The sequence below is a fragment of the Ursus maritimus genome, unplaced genomic scaffold (assembly GCF_017311325.1).
Source record: "Ursus maritimus isolate PB19 unplaced genomic scaffold, ASM1731132v1 scaffold_12, whole genome shotgun sequence".
NCBI classification, from domain to species: Eukaryota; Metazoa; Chordata; class Mammalia; order Carnivora; family Ursidae; genus Ursus; species Ursus maritimus.
In genome coordinates this window covers 71,299,665-71,318,051 of record NW_024423564.1, presented here as the reverse complement: position 1 = coordinate 71,318,051, position 18,387 = coordinate 71,299,665, and the positions used below count along the sequence as shown (strand labels likewise).

The 18,387-nt window shown below is 51.5% G+C and overlaps 1 protein-coding gene across 12 annotated transcripts in view; it reads right to left on the bottom strand.

Annotated features, from left to right (window-relative positions):
* The window catches only part of HIVEP3 (HIVEP zinc finger 3), a 450,052-nt gene that overhangs the window by 139,141 nt on the left and 292,524 nt on the right, over positions 1 to 18,387 (bottom strand). For all 12 annotated transcript variants that reach the window (XR_005834197.1, XR_005834198.1, XR_005834194.1 and 9 more), the window contains one exon: positions 14,680 to 14,760. The gene's annotated coding sequence lies outside the window, so the exon portion shown is untranslated. The remainder of the gene's footprint in view (positions 1 to 14,679; positions 14,761 to 18,387) is intronic.

The following is an 18,387-nucleotide window of genomic DNA, read 5'->3' as shown; positions in this document are numbered from 1 at the left end:
TTGCCCACCAGCGGCAGCACCTTTCTCTTGCTGTTGGGTGGTCCTCTGCCCGCATTTACCCTGCCGGCTGTACGCTGATGTGGGCAGGGCCTCTGTCCCCTCCACTTGGGCTCCAGAACTGTCTCTGCCACTTCCTGGGAGCGAGACTTGGAATCGCCACACCTCTCTGGTCCCATGCACACACTGAAAAATTGGGCCTCGCCAGCCTTCTTGGGGGGGGGGGAGGGGGGAGGGGCGCCACGGAGCTCTGTCTGAATGCACGTATTACTCCTGTGACTGGAGCGACGAGGGACCGTGATCAGTGCTGCCTGATCTTGGGGTCCAGGAGGACCAAGCCTAGGGCAGTGTCGCCTCAGCCACCACAGGAAATGTCACAGGCCCCGTTAGCCTGGGGCTTTCCATATGCTGAGAACAGGCCTCTGAGAGTGAGGAAGGAGGGGCTGTAGGTACAAGTCTTGGCTTCACTGGACTAGAAGTTCCACAAGGAGCAGGACCCGCTCACGGCACCTATTACGGAGGGATGGTTGTGTGCCCCCAACTCCAGCCACAGGGCCATCTGCTGGGTCACCAAGTGGGCCAGCTGCCTCCCCCACTCCCAGCTCCAGCACTGCCACCTCGGAGACCCCTGACTCCCCAGGAAGAAGAGACCATTCCCCCTTTGGGAGCCCGATTCCCCACTTCAACTGCAGAATAGTAGTATATCATAGTCCCCAAATCTCTCTTGAATCCTTGTCGGAATAGGGTGACGGTTTGAATAAATGAATTATTTTCCACCTGTTTCTCTTGTTGGACTGTAAGTTCCCTAAAGATACATTCTGTGTGTATCCGTCTTCATGATTCTCAGTAACCAGAGCACCTGTGGGGGGTGGCGGGGGGTTGTAGCGTGGTTTCTCTCCCCATCCACGTAGCCCGTGTCCTGTCTCATCACCTTCCCACACCCCCTATTCCCACAGGCCGGGTGTGTGTTAGAATTGTGTGTAACGTGAAGGACACGGGCAGAGGACCACCCGATGGATTCTACCACCAGCAAACTAACTCGCTTATGTGCACTGCAGCTCCCCGATGCATTCTGGGCTTACTCTTGGGTTCCGGGCTTTATTTTCAAAGAGCAAAGTCCTGTTGCTGTAATCTCTTCCCGAAAAATGAGCTGCTATTTAAGATACATTATGGGGTGGCGATGAGGAGTAGGAATCCATCAAAAGCCCCCTAAAGTTGTCTTCTTTTCGCCTCTACTTTGCTTCCGATGAGTGTATGTGGCTCGCACTTCCAGGACATACCAAACACCGTCTGACCCAGACATGGCTGAATCATGTACAAACCCAGCCTGTCGCCTGACTCGGGGAGCCTGGCGAAGGCAGTATCAAAGCCTTTCAGGACAGGGGTGTGGAAATAAAAAGACACCAGGAGTGTCTGAGAGCCCAGAAACCAGGAAGTGGTTCTAGCTGCTGAGTCTCTGGTTCTCGTCTGAGAAAGGGAGACTAAAACTCGCCCTGCAGAGCTAGGACAGGATCAGCAGGTTACAGTATGCTAAAACAGCTAGCTCCGAGCATGAAAAGAGGCCATTCATTCATTCCACAAACATTACTTTAGCATCAACTATGGGCCAAACATGGTCTCAGGCACTGGGATTAGCAGTAGACAGTGTCATGGTAGGTGGTGATGGGGAAGAGCAAAGTTGGAGATGGGGTAATGGCAATAGGAGGTTTTGCCATTTTAATTAGGGGCTAGAGAGGGCTTCACAGAGAAGGGGACATTTAAGTAAAGGCCTGAGGGAAGTGAGAGAGTGAGCCATGTATTTATTTTCCTAGCAGAGGAAACAGCACGTGCAAAGGCCCTGAGGCCAGAGTTTGAGGAACGGTATGGAGGCCAGAGGATATGGGATATGTGAGAAGTCATTGGAAGCCACATCACTGGGGCTGTGAAGGCATTTATAAGACCTCTGGCTTTTATGGAGACAGACAGCCACTGGAGGCTTTCCAGAAAAGGTGTGACACAACCTGACTTTTAGAACTGATCGATAAGCTTCAGCTTCTCCTTCCCTTCAAAGCCTGATTCAATACCCAGACCTCTGAAACCCCAGCTCATATGCTCTCGCCTTTCTCAGATTTCTTCCAGCTTTCTAAATCTATCCAAACAAGAAGGGCCTCCTCACTTTCTGCCAAGTGCAGGCTGGAAGGGGGCCTTGAGGAGAGACCGTGGTTGGGAAGAGCGAGAAGCAGAGAGGAGTCTTAGGTGGAAGATCTTGCCCCCCCCCCCGATGCTTCGAAGGCCTCTGCGCCCAGCTCAGCTGCAGTGTGCCCGACGCTAGGTGTAAAGCAATGCTGGGGACCCTGGTAGAGTCCCCAGTGACGCTTCGTCCCCCGAGACAGCTCGGCACGGAACCAGGCGTTTCCCTCAGCACCTTCACCCTGCTTGTCTTCCAAAAGGTGAAGCCGTTTGTTTTAAAATAAAACAATTCCTATCTCTCTCAGTGGTTCCTAGCCTTTTTTGGGTCCCCTGCTCCTCCGAGAGTCTGCGGAAAGCTAAGCACTCTCTCTTCAGAAGAACACAGGATATGCGTCCATTCTCTTAGAATTTCAGGGGTATCACAGATCCCTGAAAATTCAGCGAAGAAACCGTGATCTGTGCCAACGACATCCCAGTCTGCAGTTCCAACTGAAGGAATGAATGAGTGAACGAACGAAGGAACCAATGGAAAATAAAGAAGCTGAGTGTGGAGGAGGAGCGACAGGGTTCGGACAGGACAGACCGACACAGCCACCTCTGGGCACCAGGCTGCTTGCTGATTGGTTCCTGAAGCCTCCACAGGAGCCAGCTCAGAAGTAACGCTCGCCAGGTGGCCCGCGCGAAGCCGGAGCCCAAGCTCGCGTCCTTGAACTTCCTCTGCGGCTCTCATCCAACCCTCTGGGTGACCAGCTTCCGAAAATGTAGCACACACTTCCCTGTCTCCCTCAGGGCGCCCCGCACAGAACAAAACAGAACCTTTCCTGGGGGACTATGGGGCAACTGTGTGACCATCAATCCAGACGTGCAAAGTCAGCCGTCCCTCCACTCGACCCACGGCTGCGCTGGCCGCTCCCGTGTCTGGCCCGCCCCATCACAGCCCTCCTGCTGGGACCCAGGCTTGCAGCCTCCCGCTCACCGCCTTGTCCTGACACCTCCACACCGGAGCAGACGTCGCACTCTTTCTCAGAGTCACACCTCCTACTGGGAAGCTTTTTACACAGTCTGCTTTTCTTCCAACCATCGTTCAATGTCATGACACAGAGAGCCCTGCGGGGGTGACTAGGGGGTCGGGGGGTCTCTGACCACGTGGGGTGTGGCCCCAGAGAGCTCTTCTGATGGAGCCGAGCCTCCACAGCCCCAGAGCCGTGGCTGCTCGGCCTCTCCGGCCTTCAGCCTTTCACCTCCTCCTTCGCGCCACCGGGGCTGGGCCTCCCCTGAGCCGACCTGCTCTTCCCCAGCTCTGTTCCTCTGCGTGCGCTGAGCCTGCCACCTGGAACAGAGGTAACCACCTGCTCGTGTGACGCGCTCCGCCCGCGCCTCGGCTCGCCAGCCTCCTCAGACCTGCTTCCTCCCTTCGTGAATCCCGCGTCGTCACCTCAACTGCCACACTTACTCCGTTATATTTCCAGCGTCTGTTTTGAGTCTTTGGGGTGGGGTGTGCGGAACAAAGTTAAAGCTTAGATAAATACACTTACAATTGTTTATTTACATGTTCATGTCACGTCCCGTGTCTTATTTATCTTTATTTCCCCAGCAAACAGCACAGGGTACACTGATGTCCCGGCACATACTGGTTGGTAAATATTGCCTTTGAGAAGTCGTTCTCTCTTCACCCCTACGGCTGGCTTATGTGTTGTGACCGCAGTCCCCTGCGGTCGGGTCCCACCTCTCCCTGTGCTCTCTGGGCCTCCACTCCCAGTCTGCCGGAACCTGTTAGAATTGTGCGTACAGCAGGAGGAAATGGGCAGCGAGGAGCTCTCCCCGGAGTCCACAACCTGACTTCCGTTACGGCCCTCTCCTACCGCGCCCCAAGTTACCACTGCCCCCCGCGCAGTTGTGCTTTCTGGGATCTGGGTGGGTGAGGTCACTGGAAGGGAAAACTCCTCTAGGGAGTTGTCATAGTAACCATGACTTCCAATTTCATGCAAGAGAGTCCCTGAGAAGAAAACACATTAAGGGTTTGGGGAGGAGGGGTAGGAATCCATCAAAAGCCTCCTAACATTGTCCTCCTGCGCCCTTTTCTTTGCTTCTTGCTGGTTTACATGCCCAAGGTGGATGCCATTATGTGTGGGCATCTGAGTAGAAGCTGCTGAAAATAGCCACTTGACTATTTCAGGGAGCAGTTGAATATGCATGAAGCTATTTTAGAAAAGACGTCCCTGGCCCAGCCAATCCAAACCCCATCCTTTCCCTTGGAAATGGCAAGAGAAGCTGAATGGGACCTTTCTTAGTCTTTCCCACTGTGGTGGGGGGGGGGTTTCAGAAGCCACAGAAACAACACCGTGGCTAATGTTGGCCTTGCAGCCCTGGGAGCTCTGCCTCCTGATTCTGTGGTCACAGAGGCTCCTGGCTGGACAGCTCAGCCCTCCAGAACCCTCCAGAGCCTTGGCGGCCTTCAACGACAACCATGTGACAATCCAGCTCGCCTAGACCTTGGGGGGGGGTGTCTCAGAATCTGAGGTATTTCCATCTGTTTACCTGTCCATCCGACACACTGATAGATCAAACGTGCGAGGGAAATGTTGGGTGCTGGGGGTCCAAGGATCTCCGAGACAGGTTCACTAGAGGCTGGCAGATAAGAGGTAGTAGAGACAATGGCCACAGAGTTCAAACATAAATGGGTAACCAGGAGAAGGAGCCCTCGCTTCTTGCTGATGGCTTGAGAAAGAAGACGGCTTTTGAGCTGAGCCTTGGGGGATGGGCAGAAGGCCCACAAGTGTAAAAAGGCATGGCCGGCTCAAGGATGGGGCCAGCTGGGTGTGGCTGCTGGTGGAATGTTCTAGTGGGAGGCAGGGCGTGCCTGTAAGGAGCTGAGAAAGAAAGGGGGGCCAGACTGTGGAGCGCTGGCAAGTGTCACCTTCTCTAAGCCCTCAGAATGGGCTGGGCAGACCTCCCAACGCATGAACCCGTGATGCCTGGTGTGCCCCTCTCCCGGCCCGCAATCTAGCCTGGAAGTCTCTTGGGACAAGGACCTGGTCAGATGCTCCTGGGTATTTCTGCAACCCAGTGCCAGCCAGAATTTTGGTTGAAAATATGGCTTCTGGAGCCAGATAGCCTGGGTTCCAATCTAGACTCCGCCTCTTACTAACTGGGGTCTTGGGCAAGTTACCTGACCTCTCTTTGCCTCTGTAAGGTGGCAAAGATATTAGTAGTATCTATCCCTTTGGGTGAGAAATACACGAGTTAATATATGTAAAGGGCTTAGAAGTGTGTGTGGCTCATCGTTAGCAATAATAAAAGTCATAACTGTTTTCATTGTCCTAAAAGTTTGCCTTTTATCTTGACAATGGAATACCACTGAAGACAAGTTTTTCTTCCCAAAAAAACCAAAAAAAAAAAAAAAAACAAAACAAAAACCAAAAAACCTTACTGCTCTGACTGACACTCATACATGTTCACTACAAGGAGGAAGGGGAAAAATGCTTACCCTCACATAACAACCACACTTCTAGGTACAGTCGAACCTCCTTATTCACGGAGTCTGTCATTGCAAATTCCACTACTTGCTAAAATTTATTTGTAACCCCCCAAATCAATACTCCTGGTATTTTTACGGTCATTTGCAGACATGAGCAGAGCAGTGAAAAGTGTGAGCCACCCTCCGTGCCTCTTTCCAGCTGAGTCCAAGAAACACGAGCCACCTTCTCGCCTCAGCTCTCGTATGTAAACAATTGTCCCTTTAACAATCTCTTTAGTGCCTTTTTTTTTGCATTTTTATGCTTTTCATTGGTGATTTTGCTATGATGTGCCTTACAGAGAAAGTGCACGTGTTAGGTAAGCTGCCTTCAGGCATGAGTGACATTACTGTTGGCCACGAGCTCAATGTTAGTGAATCAACGCTACTATTACCGAAGGCGCTTTTGACAGAAACCCACGTAAAATAACATTAGGCACCGACGGGTGGACAAGAGTGTTGTGACCAGAGGCTCGCGGGAACTGAGTACTGTCCTTCCCGCAGGAGCAACGGCTCAGCGATCACTCATTCAGTGTTTGTGGGAACCTCGTAGAACATTAACTACCGTGAATGACAAGAATCGACGGTACTTTTCTAGATAGACAGATGTATACTCTGATGCCGTTTGGAGCATACCCTCCATAGGCTTTTGATACCTTTTTTAAAACGAAAGTCATGCACGAATATGTCGAAGGTATCCTTCCATGTCTCTAAATACAGGTCTCCAGACGGCTGCCTCTCTGAGCATTTCTTCAGTGATTAACCAGTAGTTTTACTGATGGCCAATCTGGTTGTTTCCTATTACTCACTATTATAAACAATACTGTGATGAACACCTCACTGGCAGTAATAAAATAGCGAACGCTTACTCAGTACTCACAGGGGCACAGCCTTCTGTGAAGAGTTTCCTAAGTAGTATCTTAGATGAGGTGCGCAACAAGCCTACGATGGTGATGTTATCATTATGCCCACTTTACAGACGAGGGCTCTGATGCTCAGAGAGGTTAAGTAACTTTACCAGGGTCACACAGCTTAAAGCCAGGTCTCTCTGATCTCTGATGCCTCACTCTTAACCAACGTGCTCTGGCTGTCTTCTTCCATACACCTTTCCGGGCACTTTTTTATTGTTTCCTTAGGACTACTGTTCAGAAGGGGACTGCTGAGTGGAAGGCATATACATTTGAAAATATGGGTACATATTATTAAATCCACCACCCATCCCAGAAAATGTGTATCAATTACCAACCCATGAAGAGTGCTCAAGTATCCCTGGGGCCCCATTCCTCATCTCTCCAAGTATTCTCATTTTTTGAAATAGGCCCCCAGAAGGACATCTTGATTCTTTAATGTGCACCCTTTGACCCCTGGGGACCACACTTTTCCCATGCTTACGACACTCTCTATCTTGTCTCGTGCAAATCGCCTGTTCACAAGTTGCCTGCCCGTTTTTCTACTGACGATCTGTCTTCACTTCATTTATGAGCTCTTTCTTGACTGCTGCTGGTAACCCTCTACCCGTCACACAAATGTTGAGACCCTTTTCTTAGTTTGTATCACCTTTGACCTTGATTATTGGGGCTTGGCCCGCAGGGTCTTCACTTGTTCTCTTTCATGACTTCTGGATTTGATTACACTTAAGGACGTGTTCTCCATCTCAGTACAGTACAGACATCCCCTCCTTGTTTTTCTTCTAATAGCTTTATGGCTTCGTGCTTTTTTTTTTTTTTATCACCCAGAAATTTGTTTTGGGTGCAGGACTGAGGTACGGACCCAGTTTTGTTTTGTTTCGTTTTCTTCTGCCAGCTGGTTGTCTTGGGAGCGCTGTCCGGAACCTTCGGGCTTTCTGTCTCTATTCTGAGTGCCACGTTCACTTATGGCTACTTCTGGGCGCTCTGTTCTGTCCATTGAGCCAAAGCCTATTCCTTTACCAACACTGACTTTTTCTAAGCTATTCATCCATGTTTATTTTTCCAGAGGTTCTTTCTAATAATTTTATGAAAAAACTGGATGGGATTTTATTTAATTTATAGACCAATTCACAACACCTCCTTAAGCTTATTCTTGGGTATTTTATGCTTCTATTTCTTTGGAGACTGGGGTCTTCTACCTCGATGCTTTCTAACCGGCTCATTTTGGTGCCATTATCTTCATGGAAACGTTTCCGACCAGCCCTGCAGGAAATGACCACTCCCTCACCCAACACTGTGCCCTTCCTATGTCACTTTTCACCCCAAATTACAATGATTGGTTACACGTTGGGCCCTCCAAAGGCAGGGTCTCCATGCTGCCTATTAGTGCCTCCCCAGCCACATCAGGCAGGTGGTCGAGGCCCTGGAGATGTTTGTAGGATGAATGAATAAATGAACTGACAAATGAATGACAGACATCTTTCTAGAAAGCTAAGAGGAAAGTGAAAGGACTCTATTACACACGCTCACTTTTCCACGAACTTTCATCAGAAAACAAGAGGAGTTTTTCTCTTCCTCCGTCTTGTCTTTGGCTAACCCCCCCAGACCATGTCACAATCAGAGAACTGGTCGGGGCTAGCCCGATGTGCCACGTGCAACCTCTCCCAGCGCCTCTCCCTGAGGCCACCACCCCCACCGAGCAGCCTGGGCACTTTTCAGGGAGGCTCTCGAGCTCGTGAGAGCCCTCCAGAAGAAGGAAGGCAGGCCTTCGTGCTGTGCCTGTCCTCGGCTACACTTTCTGAAAAGCACTTTCCTGTAAGATACAGGAGCCCTGAAAGGCTGCTATCACTAGTCCCAGTTTGCAAAGAAGACATTGACATCCAGCAAGGTGGTGCCCCTAGCTTCTAAGCGGCAGGACTGGCTGGAGCTGAGGCCGTGGGACTCTAAAGGCCCTGCCTCTCCCATAACAACATCTAGAGCACCCAAGCCTGGGAGGCTGAGGGGCTGTGGCCCAGAGGGGAGTCCCACATGGAGTCAGAGAGCAAGGTCCTGCCCTGACAAAATCAACAGTCCCTAGAGTACTTTTCTTCTCCCAGAACAGCATGCGATGCCCGTGGATCGTTCCTGGAGAGCATCAGACGCGGTCAAAGAGCCACTGTCCAGGCTGCGGAATGTGTGACACAGGCTGTATTGTCACCGGGGGATGCGGGAGTGGAGGGATGGGGGAGGTGGAAGGTTTGCCATGGGGGGCGGGGGTTGGTCTCCAGCACACATCTGGGGACACCCTTCCGTTTTCTTCTACCCAGCCTGCACGGGGTCGGGGGTTCTTTGCATGGCCCTGCAGGCCCCTCCTGGGAGTCCAGCCAAGCAGCCACTTCCTTATTGGGCTCATTTCTAAGCCTGGATTAAAGATCCGGTTTCTCATGAAAGACCATGGGTTGGGGGCTAAGACATTTACTGGGCTTGACAACTTTGGCCCGGTGCAGACCCCAGGGACATGCCGATGAGTGGCTCCCGGGTCCTGCCCGTGAAGCTCCATTCTGGTCAGGAAGCAGATCATAAGGAAAATTTCCCAATTCTACCTAGGTGCCAAGAGAGAGAGATCGAAGTGCTGCAGAAGCCCAGACTTGGGGGGCGTCCAGCAGGGAGCACACAGTGGATGTTGGAGGTCAGGCTGAGGCGTGTGGGCTACAGTTTGAAGCAAGAGTCTTCCAGGATCAGATCTGTGCCATAGAAACAGCCCGGCTAGGCATATGTGTTTTTAATAAACAGGTGTGACTTTTAAGGTGAAAACGAAAGGATCTCATTCGGGAAAAACAACACCAAACTTATGGAAACACAGAGCAGATGGATAGGGACCTGGTCGAAGGGTTCACCTAGGTGGTGTCGGTGAAAGGAAAGAGTCCCAGACCGGGAATGGGAGAGACCCACACTCAGGCTCAAGTCTCTGCCACAGACTCGCTGGGGGACCTGCAGCAAATTACTTCCCCATCTCCACCTCAGGTCCCTCACCTGCTGTTACCCAAGACACACGTCATCGGGATAGAAGGGGATGTCAAAGGACACATACGTTTGTACGTACTTGACCAAGGTAAAGCACCCAGGCGAGGCTCCCGCAGGCCTAGACGCACAGCCGGGGATGTCGTAGACACCCTGCTGCAAACACACCACCCAGCAGTTTCTCGGGAAGTCTCTCAGCTGTTCCAGCTCAAATCAAAGCCTGTCCTGTACAAACACGGCCCCGTCCACAGAAGCAATCACCCGTGTGTTCGGTGGGCCACCTGCCCGCCAGGTCCAGCCTGCTGGGCCATGAACATCAACAACGGCCCCTTCCTGGTGGGAGAAGGAACAGGGAGCCGGCTTGTTCTCCCCGAGCAGAGGACTGGCTGATGACGGGGAACATTTTAAGGTGGGACGCTCCTTCCTGCACCGTTGGCAGCTGTCTACATAAGGCGTCCATTATGTGCGGGCCCCAAGGCCAGCAGGCCTAAGAGGCTAAGCTAAAATTAGTGTCGACTGTGCCCCCGCCAGAGACACAGAACATCCGAGGGTCAGATGCCTCCAGCCGGCCGCCCGGGGTTGGGGGGGCACGGGACAGCTGTGGCAGCTGCCGCCTCCCGCGCCTCCCAGGGCCCTGCTCCAGCAGCTCGGCTCGAGGTAAAAAATAGAATGCAGAGTATAATCCCAAAGAGATTTTTAAGAAATCTGTGCGTAGAAAAAATGGGGGAGAGGGATACCTAAGAGGCTGTATCTCAGTCTTCAACGTGAAAGAGTGGGTGAACTTTTTTTTCTCTTCTGGTACTTTCCAAAATGTTCTCAATAAATTATGTATCACTTTTGTAACCAGAAGAAAACACAAGAAAAGACCCCTGTAGGTTGTATAATTATGCAAAATCTCACTTAATATACATTTTAAATTTATAAAAATGATTTCATCACGCACCCGGAAGGCCTATAGTGTATGTGTGTGTGTGTGTGTAAATATATTTATATATCTGGTCGACTATATTGGCAACTTTGAACCCCAGGATGTCAAAGCCAGCTGGTGTTAAAGACCAGGCGTTCCAACCTTCATTTTATGGAGGAAAAACCAAGGCCCTGGGAGCAAAGCAGGAAGCTGAGAAAACACTATTCCCTGAGTCCGGTCCTTAGAGGCGTTTCCCCCAAACCTTACCCCCTTTAATTCTGTAGTTGTTTCTCTTCCCGCTTTATGGAGTTGGAAACTGGGGTACAGAGAAGCGAATTCATCACCCGAGGGTGCCCAGCTAGGAAACCGCAGACCTAGGTCCCAAGCCTGGTTTTCCATTTGTAACCCTCAGGGCTTGAAGAAAGGGTCTTTGAAAACCACCTGCTCCTTGAAGTCTCAGTCAGAAAGCAATTTCTTACAGGAACAAGTTTTGAACTGTCTTTCCTGGGCCCCTCTTGGGTGGTGCGTGCCTTCCCTGCCTCTGGAGCTGAGGGGGAGTGGGGGCTTGGGGTCCTGTTGCCAGACCAGTCCCCAGGGCCTTAGAGGGAACGGGGGACAGACAGTGTGCAGGGACATGAATAGCACAGGGCCTGCCCTTTCCCCATGTGGGTGGGGAGGGCTGCAGGGGAAGGTGCCAGGTCTTCGGCGCAGGGAGGGTTGGCCGGGGAGGCTGCCAGTCAAACTCTCTTTTCTCCGGTCCAGTGCTCCGGACCTGGCAGTGCCTGGAGGCAACGCCAGCTGGGACCTGAGGCCTCTGCTCTAGCTGCAGCCTCTGTCAGCACTGCCCGTCCCCATCCTCATTTTTGGCCCCACCTCTTCGGGCCATTTCATCCGCGCACTTGTGCATTCTTGTTAGCGAACACGTATTTATGGAGTACCTACTATGTGCTACAGCCAAGCAGAATCCCAACCCTGGCGGTACCTCTAGTTCTCAGAGAGGGCTTAGTGTTTCGGCTGCCCTCAGCCCTTCAAGCGTGGACTCGGAGGCCAGACTGCCCGGGTCCAGCCTGGCGAGGCGACTTCCCAGCTGTGCGTGCTTGCGACAATTACTCAGCCTCTCTGTGCCTCGGTCATCCTCATCGGTACAAGAGGATGATAACAGCACCTGCTTGGCGGACTTGGGCAAGTCAAGTGTAAATCCATGCAAAGCTCTTAGAATAGTGCCTGGCAGGTAGCAAGTGCTAAGTAATCATTACTTGTAAGAATGATTTTTATTACCACCATCTGGCTAAGACTCCCTCCTGAGGATGCCCCCCGGGTCCTGCCCTCTGGCTCCCCCTCCTCTCTGGTCCCATAGCTCTTTGAATGCCCCCCATGAGAGCATCGGTGGCCATGCTGTGTGGGCATCAGAGGGCCTGTGCACCTCCCTCTCTCCACGTGGGGCAGGGACCCAGGGTCACTCATCTCCATCCCTGCCCCCAGCACAAACACCACAACAGCAGCCCCAGGGCCGCTTCAGAGCTGTGGGTCACGTGCACCCTCAAGGCCAGCCAGAGAAAGCCCTAGAAGCTCCTCGCCGCCTGGCACTAGAGCTGGCCTATCGGCCTTCTCATGAATCTTGTTGATGCTATCTGTCTTAGACTATGAAGACTGGCCCTGGATGCGACCCTCCCGAGCTGACAAGGGGCCGGGTGCTCGGGTTCCTCGAACGCTTCCTGTGACGGGGAGCTCTGCAGGGCCGGTCATCATAAACTCCCTCATGGATGCCCCACACCACGACGTCTCCTCTGGGCTCTGCATGGCACACTCGGGTCCCTCTGCCTGGAGCCCCCGCCCTCCCTTCCCGCCTCCCCTCTCCCGCCCCGAGCTGACAGACTCCTCCTGAGCCCTCCCACGCCCCTCCTCCACAGCGCTTTTCCTTTCTTACAGTGCATTGCGATTTACTTGTTTACATGTCCCTTCTGGAGAAGGCACCAGCTCACCCCTGTCTGGATTCCCATGTCCACCAGTGCCTGGAATGGAAGGGGTGTCAGGAAAGTTCTGCTCGTGAGCTTTGATAAGGAAAATCAAGGTAATTGGCCTGCCTGCCTGTTAAGGGACAGGTGCTAACTGCTCATGCCACCTTTGGGGGCAAAAACTCACAGGCCTTTCTCTGTTCCCCTGCCTAGCAGCAGGCCTGCTGCATCACAGGGTGGAGCCGGTGGAGAAGCGTGGGTGTAGCGGCTGACTGTCCAGTGGCCAGGGAGCCAGACTGTCACCTGCTCGGGCGGTAGGTTCTGGAATCACCCGAGCAGGCGGGTGTTCTAGAGACGAAGACCCCGAGGCTCAGACTGGTCACACTGCTCCCCGAGGCAGTGACGCGGCAGGGTTGGAACCCTTGCTGCTGGGCCCCGGAGTCTACTCTTTCTACTCTCCCGTGAGCTGAGAGATGTGAGAGCATTTTAAGTGCTGCCACGAGAGGAAACTGTAAAAGGATAAAATTGTATAGTATTACCCGCCACACAGAAAATGACTCTAGGACAGGGACCACCTTGTTATTGATGGACAGGAGAGGGCTGGAAAGGGTCTTACTGACAGCACTGGGTCATTACAGGGGTGCTGTCATGGGGGGGGTGGCCTGGTCTTCAGGGATGGGGGAAGGGGGGAAGGGAGAGCCGGGGGACTAGGGGGTTCTGATGGCAAGCCCCGCAGCCCTCTGCCAGAGAGGGTCCGCCACAGGACAGGGGGCCAGGGGGCCCGCAGATGCTCTGCGTGGGAGACCTGAAGGGCCCCAGAGGGGCCACAGACACTTCTACAAGGGGTGTCCTGCCCTGGGCAGGCTTACTGAGTTCTAACTGAGCCCCTCTTCCTAGCTTGCAGCCCCTTGCCGAGGCCCAGGGGCCTCTCCTGGCCCCACGGAGCTAACTACCGCCCTTCCTTGATCATGCAGGGCCCAACCCAAGCCCCTCGGCACGGCGTCCGAAGCCCTGCCCACTTCTCTAGGCCTCACCTCTATCCCCTCCTGTCCTGTGCCCACGTCTCAGTCACTGGTCCTTTGCACTTGCTGTCTTCTCAGCCTAGAATGCCCTTCTTCCATTTTTTTAAACCTGGTAAACTTCTTTTCATCCTTCAAAGCCCAGTTCAAGTCAAGTCAAGTCACCTTCAAACAGTGTTCCGTAAACCACCCCTACCAGCAAACCCAGACGGAAAGGAACCCTCCTGCCTTGCCAGGTTTCCCATACTGTAGCTATCTGCACAGCATCTCCTCCTTCGGACGGGACACCTTCTGAGGTCTGTGACGTGCCTTATTCATCTTATTCAGTACCCTGTCGGCCCCATTTTTCGGGCAGCTGCCCCAGCCTGCCCTGCAGCTCCGCCCATGAGCTTTGGCCCCGTACGCACTCCTTTCTAATGAGCGCCTCCCATCTCGTGTTGCCGCTCACCCAGCTTGAACGTCACACCCACATTCTGCTGCGGGCCTGCCCATGCTCTCAGCACACGGATGGCCTCCGCCCTGCCCATCTGGGCACTGCATCCTCTAGCGACCATGGTGTTCTGCCCAGGCACGAGAGGGCAGGCAGGGGCTAGTGACCATCTAGGTCTGAATTTGAGTTCAAGCAGAGTTTGCTAGAAGGGACACAGGTCCTGCCCCCAAATGCACGCAGGCACACACACAGCACACACAGCCCGGCCCAGGCCCTCTGTGGATGTGAGGTCCAGAGAGCCATCGGACAGGGAAGTGGCAGACAGCCGCGATGGCATCTCCACTGCCTCTCTCCGCCATTCCACGGCCTTGGCTGGAGCCTGGAACAACCGGCTTACAGCCTGCCCAGTTCACGGAGTCCCAGTGCCTCCATTTTCAGACAGGGAAACAGAGCCCCAGAAAGGGAAGTTCTTGCTTGAGATTCTCCTGAGCCGTAAAGGCAGACCTGGGGTCAGAACCAGTTTCCTGGCTTTCATCCCAGGATACGTTCCCACCGCCATATGCTGCCATTTGCAGAAATGCCAGCTGCAGGACTCTCGACATGTGGTAGCTTTCTCCTTAAGTCTCCTCAGAGTGGGGGGCTCAAGTCTCCTGCCAAGGCTGAAGTCATTCCCACCTACCTCCTGGCCACAAGCACAGCCCTGTGGCCTTTGGGCTGCACTGAGATTGCTCTGGGTCCTGGGGTGCCTGGGGTGCATGGGGAGAGATAGAGGGAGCTTACCTGCCAAAAGCCAGCCGTGGTCTCATGGTTGAGATGCGTCAGAGATTTCTAAGAGCTTGGAGGACTGTGTTGGAGGGAGGCCTGTGGGAAGTAGAGAAAGTGAGAATATTATTCCACCGCCATCTGTCAGCTTACGCTTGAGTTGGAAAAATGCACCCAAAAATGGCGAGCACAGCTGAGAATGGCCTCACAGCCAAGCTCCATTCACCCCCACTCCTCCAACATGGTCATCACCGGGTCAAGATCAGACTCCCCCAGGGAGGCAACCCCAGCCTCACAACCGCACTTGCAGAGCCACAAGTCTAGCCGCCAGCCCTGCATTCGGTTTCTGCTCTCAGGCTGAGAAACTCTCACTTTCCAGCGATCCTTGGGGAAAACAGCCCCTCATGGGCTCCCTGAGCACCGTTCGTCATCACTCACTCATTCTTGCTTTCATTATTCATTCACTCATGTGAGCATTTGATAGCCATTTGGGAAAGCCATTAGATGCTGGTGTCAGCTCTTACAGAGAGAGAGCCACTGAGAGTGACAGCTCAGGTCTTACACATGTAAGATGAACGCCACAGGCTCCCAAAGCCCATCCCGGCGGGTTTCCTCCCTCCTCTGAGCGACCTCTGCGCCGGACGCCAGGCAAAGCATTTCGCATGTGCCATGCAGGATGGCACGATGCTTCCCACCCTTTTCAGCACCAGGACTCCTTTTTCTGTGAAAACATTTCTCAAGACTCATCGTAACTATGCATTTAGCATCTTTTCACTGGGAAAATAAAGAATAACATAACAGCCACAATGAACGTAATGCTTTACAATTAACTTGTATTTTAGTAATCACAGCACTACCATGTATATTTAAATAATGGTTACACGTACTCATTCGAAACATGTTATTTATGCCTTCTGGGCTCAAGGTGTTGATCCCTTAGGAAACCATTCAGTCAATATTCGTTCAATAGATATTTATGGAGCATCTCTGAGATGGCTGGCCCATGGCCCACAGGTTACAGACCCTGGTACATGGGGGAGAGTGGTGGCTCTGCAGCGAGGCATGCTCAAACCCAAGTCCAGTTCAGACTGGACGTCTGCCCGTGGGCAGCCCACTCAGACTTTCTCCAGCTCACAGTCCTCAGGAGTAAAAGCAGAGATGATGATCCTGACATTCACTGGACAGGTGCTATGAGGATGAAATGAAATAGTAGAAAACAACCAGGTCAAGGCCTGGCGTAAAGCAGAAGCTCAACAACTGGGCACCGGAGGATTATCATCATTGCTACCATCATCCTCATCCTCATAATTCCCATCACCATCACTACAACCATCATCATAAATATCATCATAACCAACAACAGCATCACCATCACCATCACCACCATCATAAATATCATCATCATTACCATCAACAGCATCATCATCACCATCACCACCATCATAAATATCATCATTACCATCAACAGCATCATCATCATCACCACCATCATAAACATCATCATTACCAACAACAGCATCATCATCACCATCACCACCATCATAAATATCATCATTACCAACAACAGCATCACCATCACCATCACCACCACCACCATCATAAATATCATCATTACCAACAACAGCATCACCATCACCACCATCATAAATATCATCATCATTACCATCAACAGCATCACCATCACCACCACCATCATAAACATCATCATTACCAACAACAGCATCACCATCACCATCACCACCACCACCATCATAAACATCATCATTACCAACAACAGCATCACCATCACCATCACCACCACCACCATCATAAATATCATCATTACCAACAACAGCATCACCATCACCATCACCACCACCATCATAAATATCATCATTACCAACAACAGCATCACCATCACCATCACCACTACCACCATCATAAATATCATCATTACCAACAACAGCATCACCACCAACCACCACCACCATCATCCTTCTTCCTTCTCTTTTCTGAGCCTAAGTCGCTTGTCCTTGCCCCTTTAACAGGATACACAGTAGTTTCTATCTTATAATAGAATTACTTGTATTCACATCTTTCTCAGGTTCATGTCCAGCTCTACAACTTCAGAGTTGTGTGAACTTGGGTAAGTTACTGTCTGACTCGGTTTCCTTATCTGTAAAATGGGACAGTAGTTTAAGTAAATTCATGGAACTATTGTAATGATTAAATGAGATAATGTATATAAAAAGGCAACACAATATCTAGTGTGTGGTAAATGCTCGATAATTGCTGGTCATGGTTGTTTGTGGCAGTATTATTTGTAGTAGTTAATCGCATTATCATTTGTCTTCCTAGCCTGTGAGTGCCTGAGGGCAGAGACCATTCCAGATTCATCTTGGCCTCTCCATAGAGTCTAGCACAGGGCCTGCCTCCCAATGGATATTAATAAATGTTTGCTAAAATTGTCTTGGAGGCTCACAAAAAAATCAGATACAAAAGAACTCAAGGGAGAGGAGCCTGGGACATGGCCAAGGACAGAGGCCTGATGGGATCCTGAAAAACTTCAACAAATCTCCTGAAGAGAGCCATTTGTTACCCAAGCCAATCTGTAGGCCTGCTAGGAAAATTCATTCACTCATTCATTCAATCATTCATTCATCAAACTGACCAAATTTTCACTCTGGTCCAATAACAAATCCTTGCCCAGTGCTTTTCTTTCTTTCTTTCTTTCTTTTTTCTGTCGTGAAATCTTGTTTCCATCTGCCATGTCATCCGGTCTCCACAGAAGTGCTTGGAAGCAGGTAGAATAGGTACTGACAGTAAAGAAATGGAAGCTCAGAGAGGTGACAAGAGTTGCCAAAGGGCACACAGCATTCCAGGCCATGGTGGGGAGTGGGACAGGGTCCCTTTCATGACCTTGGCTCCTCCCCAGTGGCCCTGGGATGTCAAGTACTTTACAAATCCCGGGTCATTTTTTCTCACTGCCCAGTTCACTTCTCAACAAACAAAACTGAATTAAGTTATTTTGGTGCTACTATAACACGTCTGTTAGGAAAGAATGCCTCTAAGTTCTATGAGAGCCACACAGTCTACATTTTGATGCTGACCCCAGACTGCCTGGGTTCAAATCTTGGCTCTGACTCATTAGCTGTGGGATCTTGGACAAATTAACCTCTCTGTGCTTCAATTTCTTCATTTATCAAGAAAGGACAAGATCTGTCTATGGGGTTGTGGTGAGCATTAGACGAGCTAATCCAGGTACAGTGTCTAGAGTAGCACCTGTACAGAGTAAGGGTTAGTTATTATTATTCATGATGCATCCCTGCACCTACAGCAAGGCCTGGCACATGGAAAATCCCCCGTAACCATTTGTTGGGTCTTTGAACGGATGAAACATTCCCTGGAAAGAGGTCAAGTGTGGATGAGCAAGTCAAAAGAGTAGCTGGAGCTCTGGCCCCCAGGAAGCTAGGGTCTCCCAGTTCCCGGGTCACAGCCAAATCTAGGAGGAAGGAGATTGGCTATTCTAGGAGTCAAAGGCCCTTCTACTTCTCCAAGAGATTTTATGCCCAATGAAGGGAAGTAAATACGAATGGTGATTAAGAACATGGGCTCTCGAGTCACATAATTAAATTCAAGTCCTTGCTCGTCACTCTGTCACTCACTAGTTACGTGCTTACCTCCCTGTATCTGCCTCAGTTTCCTTATCTGTAAAATGGGGATACTCACACCTATCCTGGAGGGATG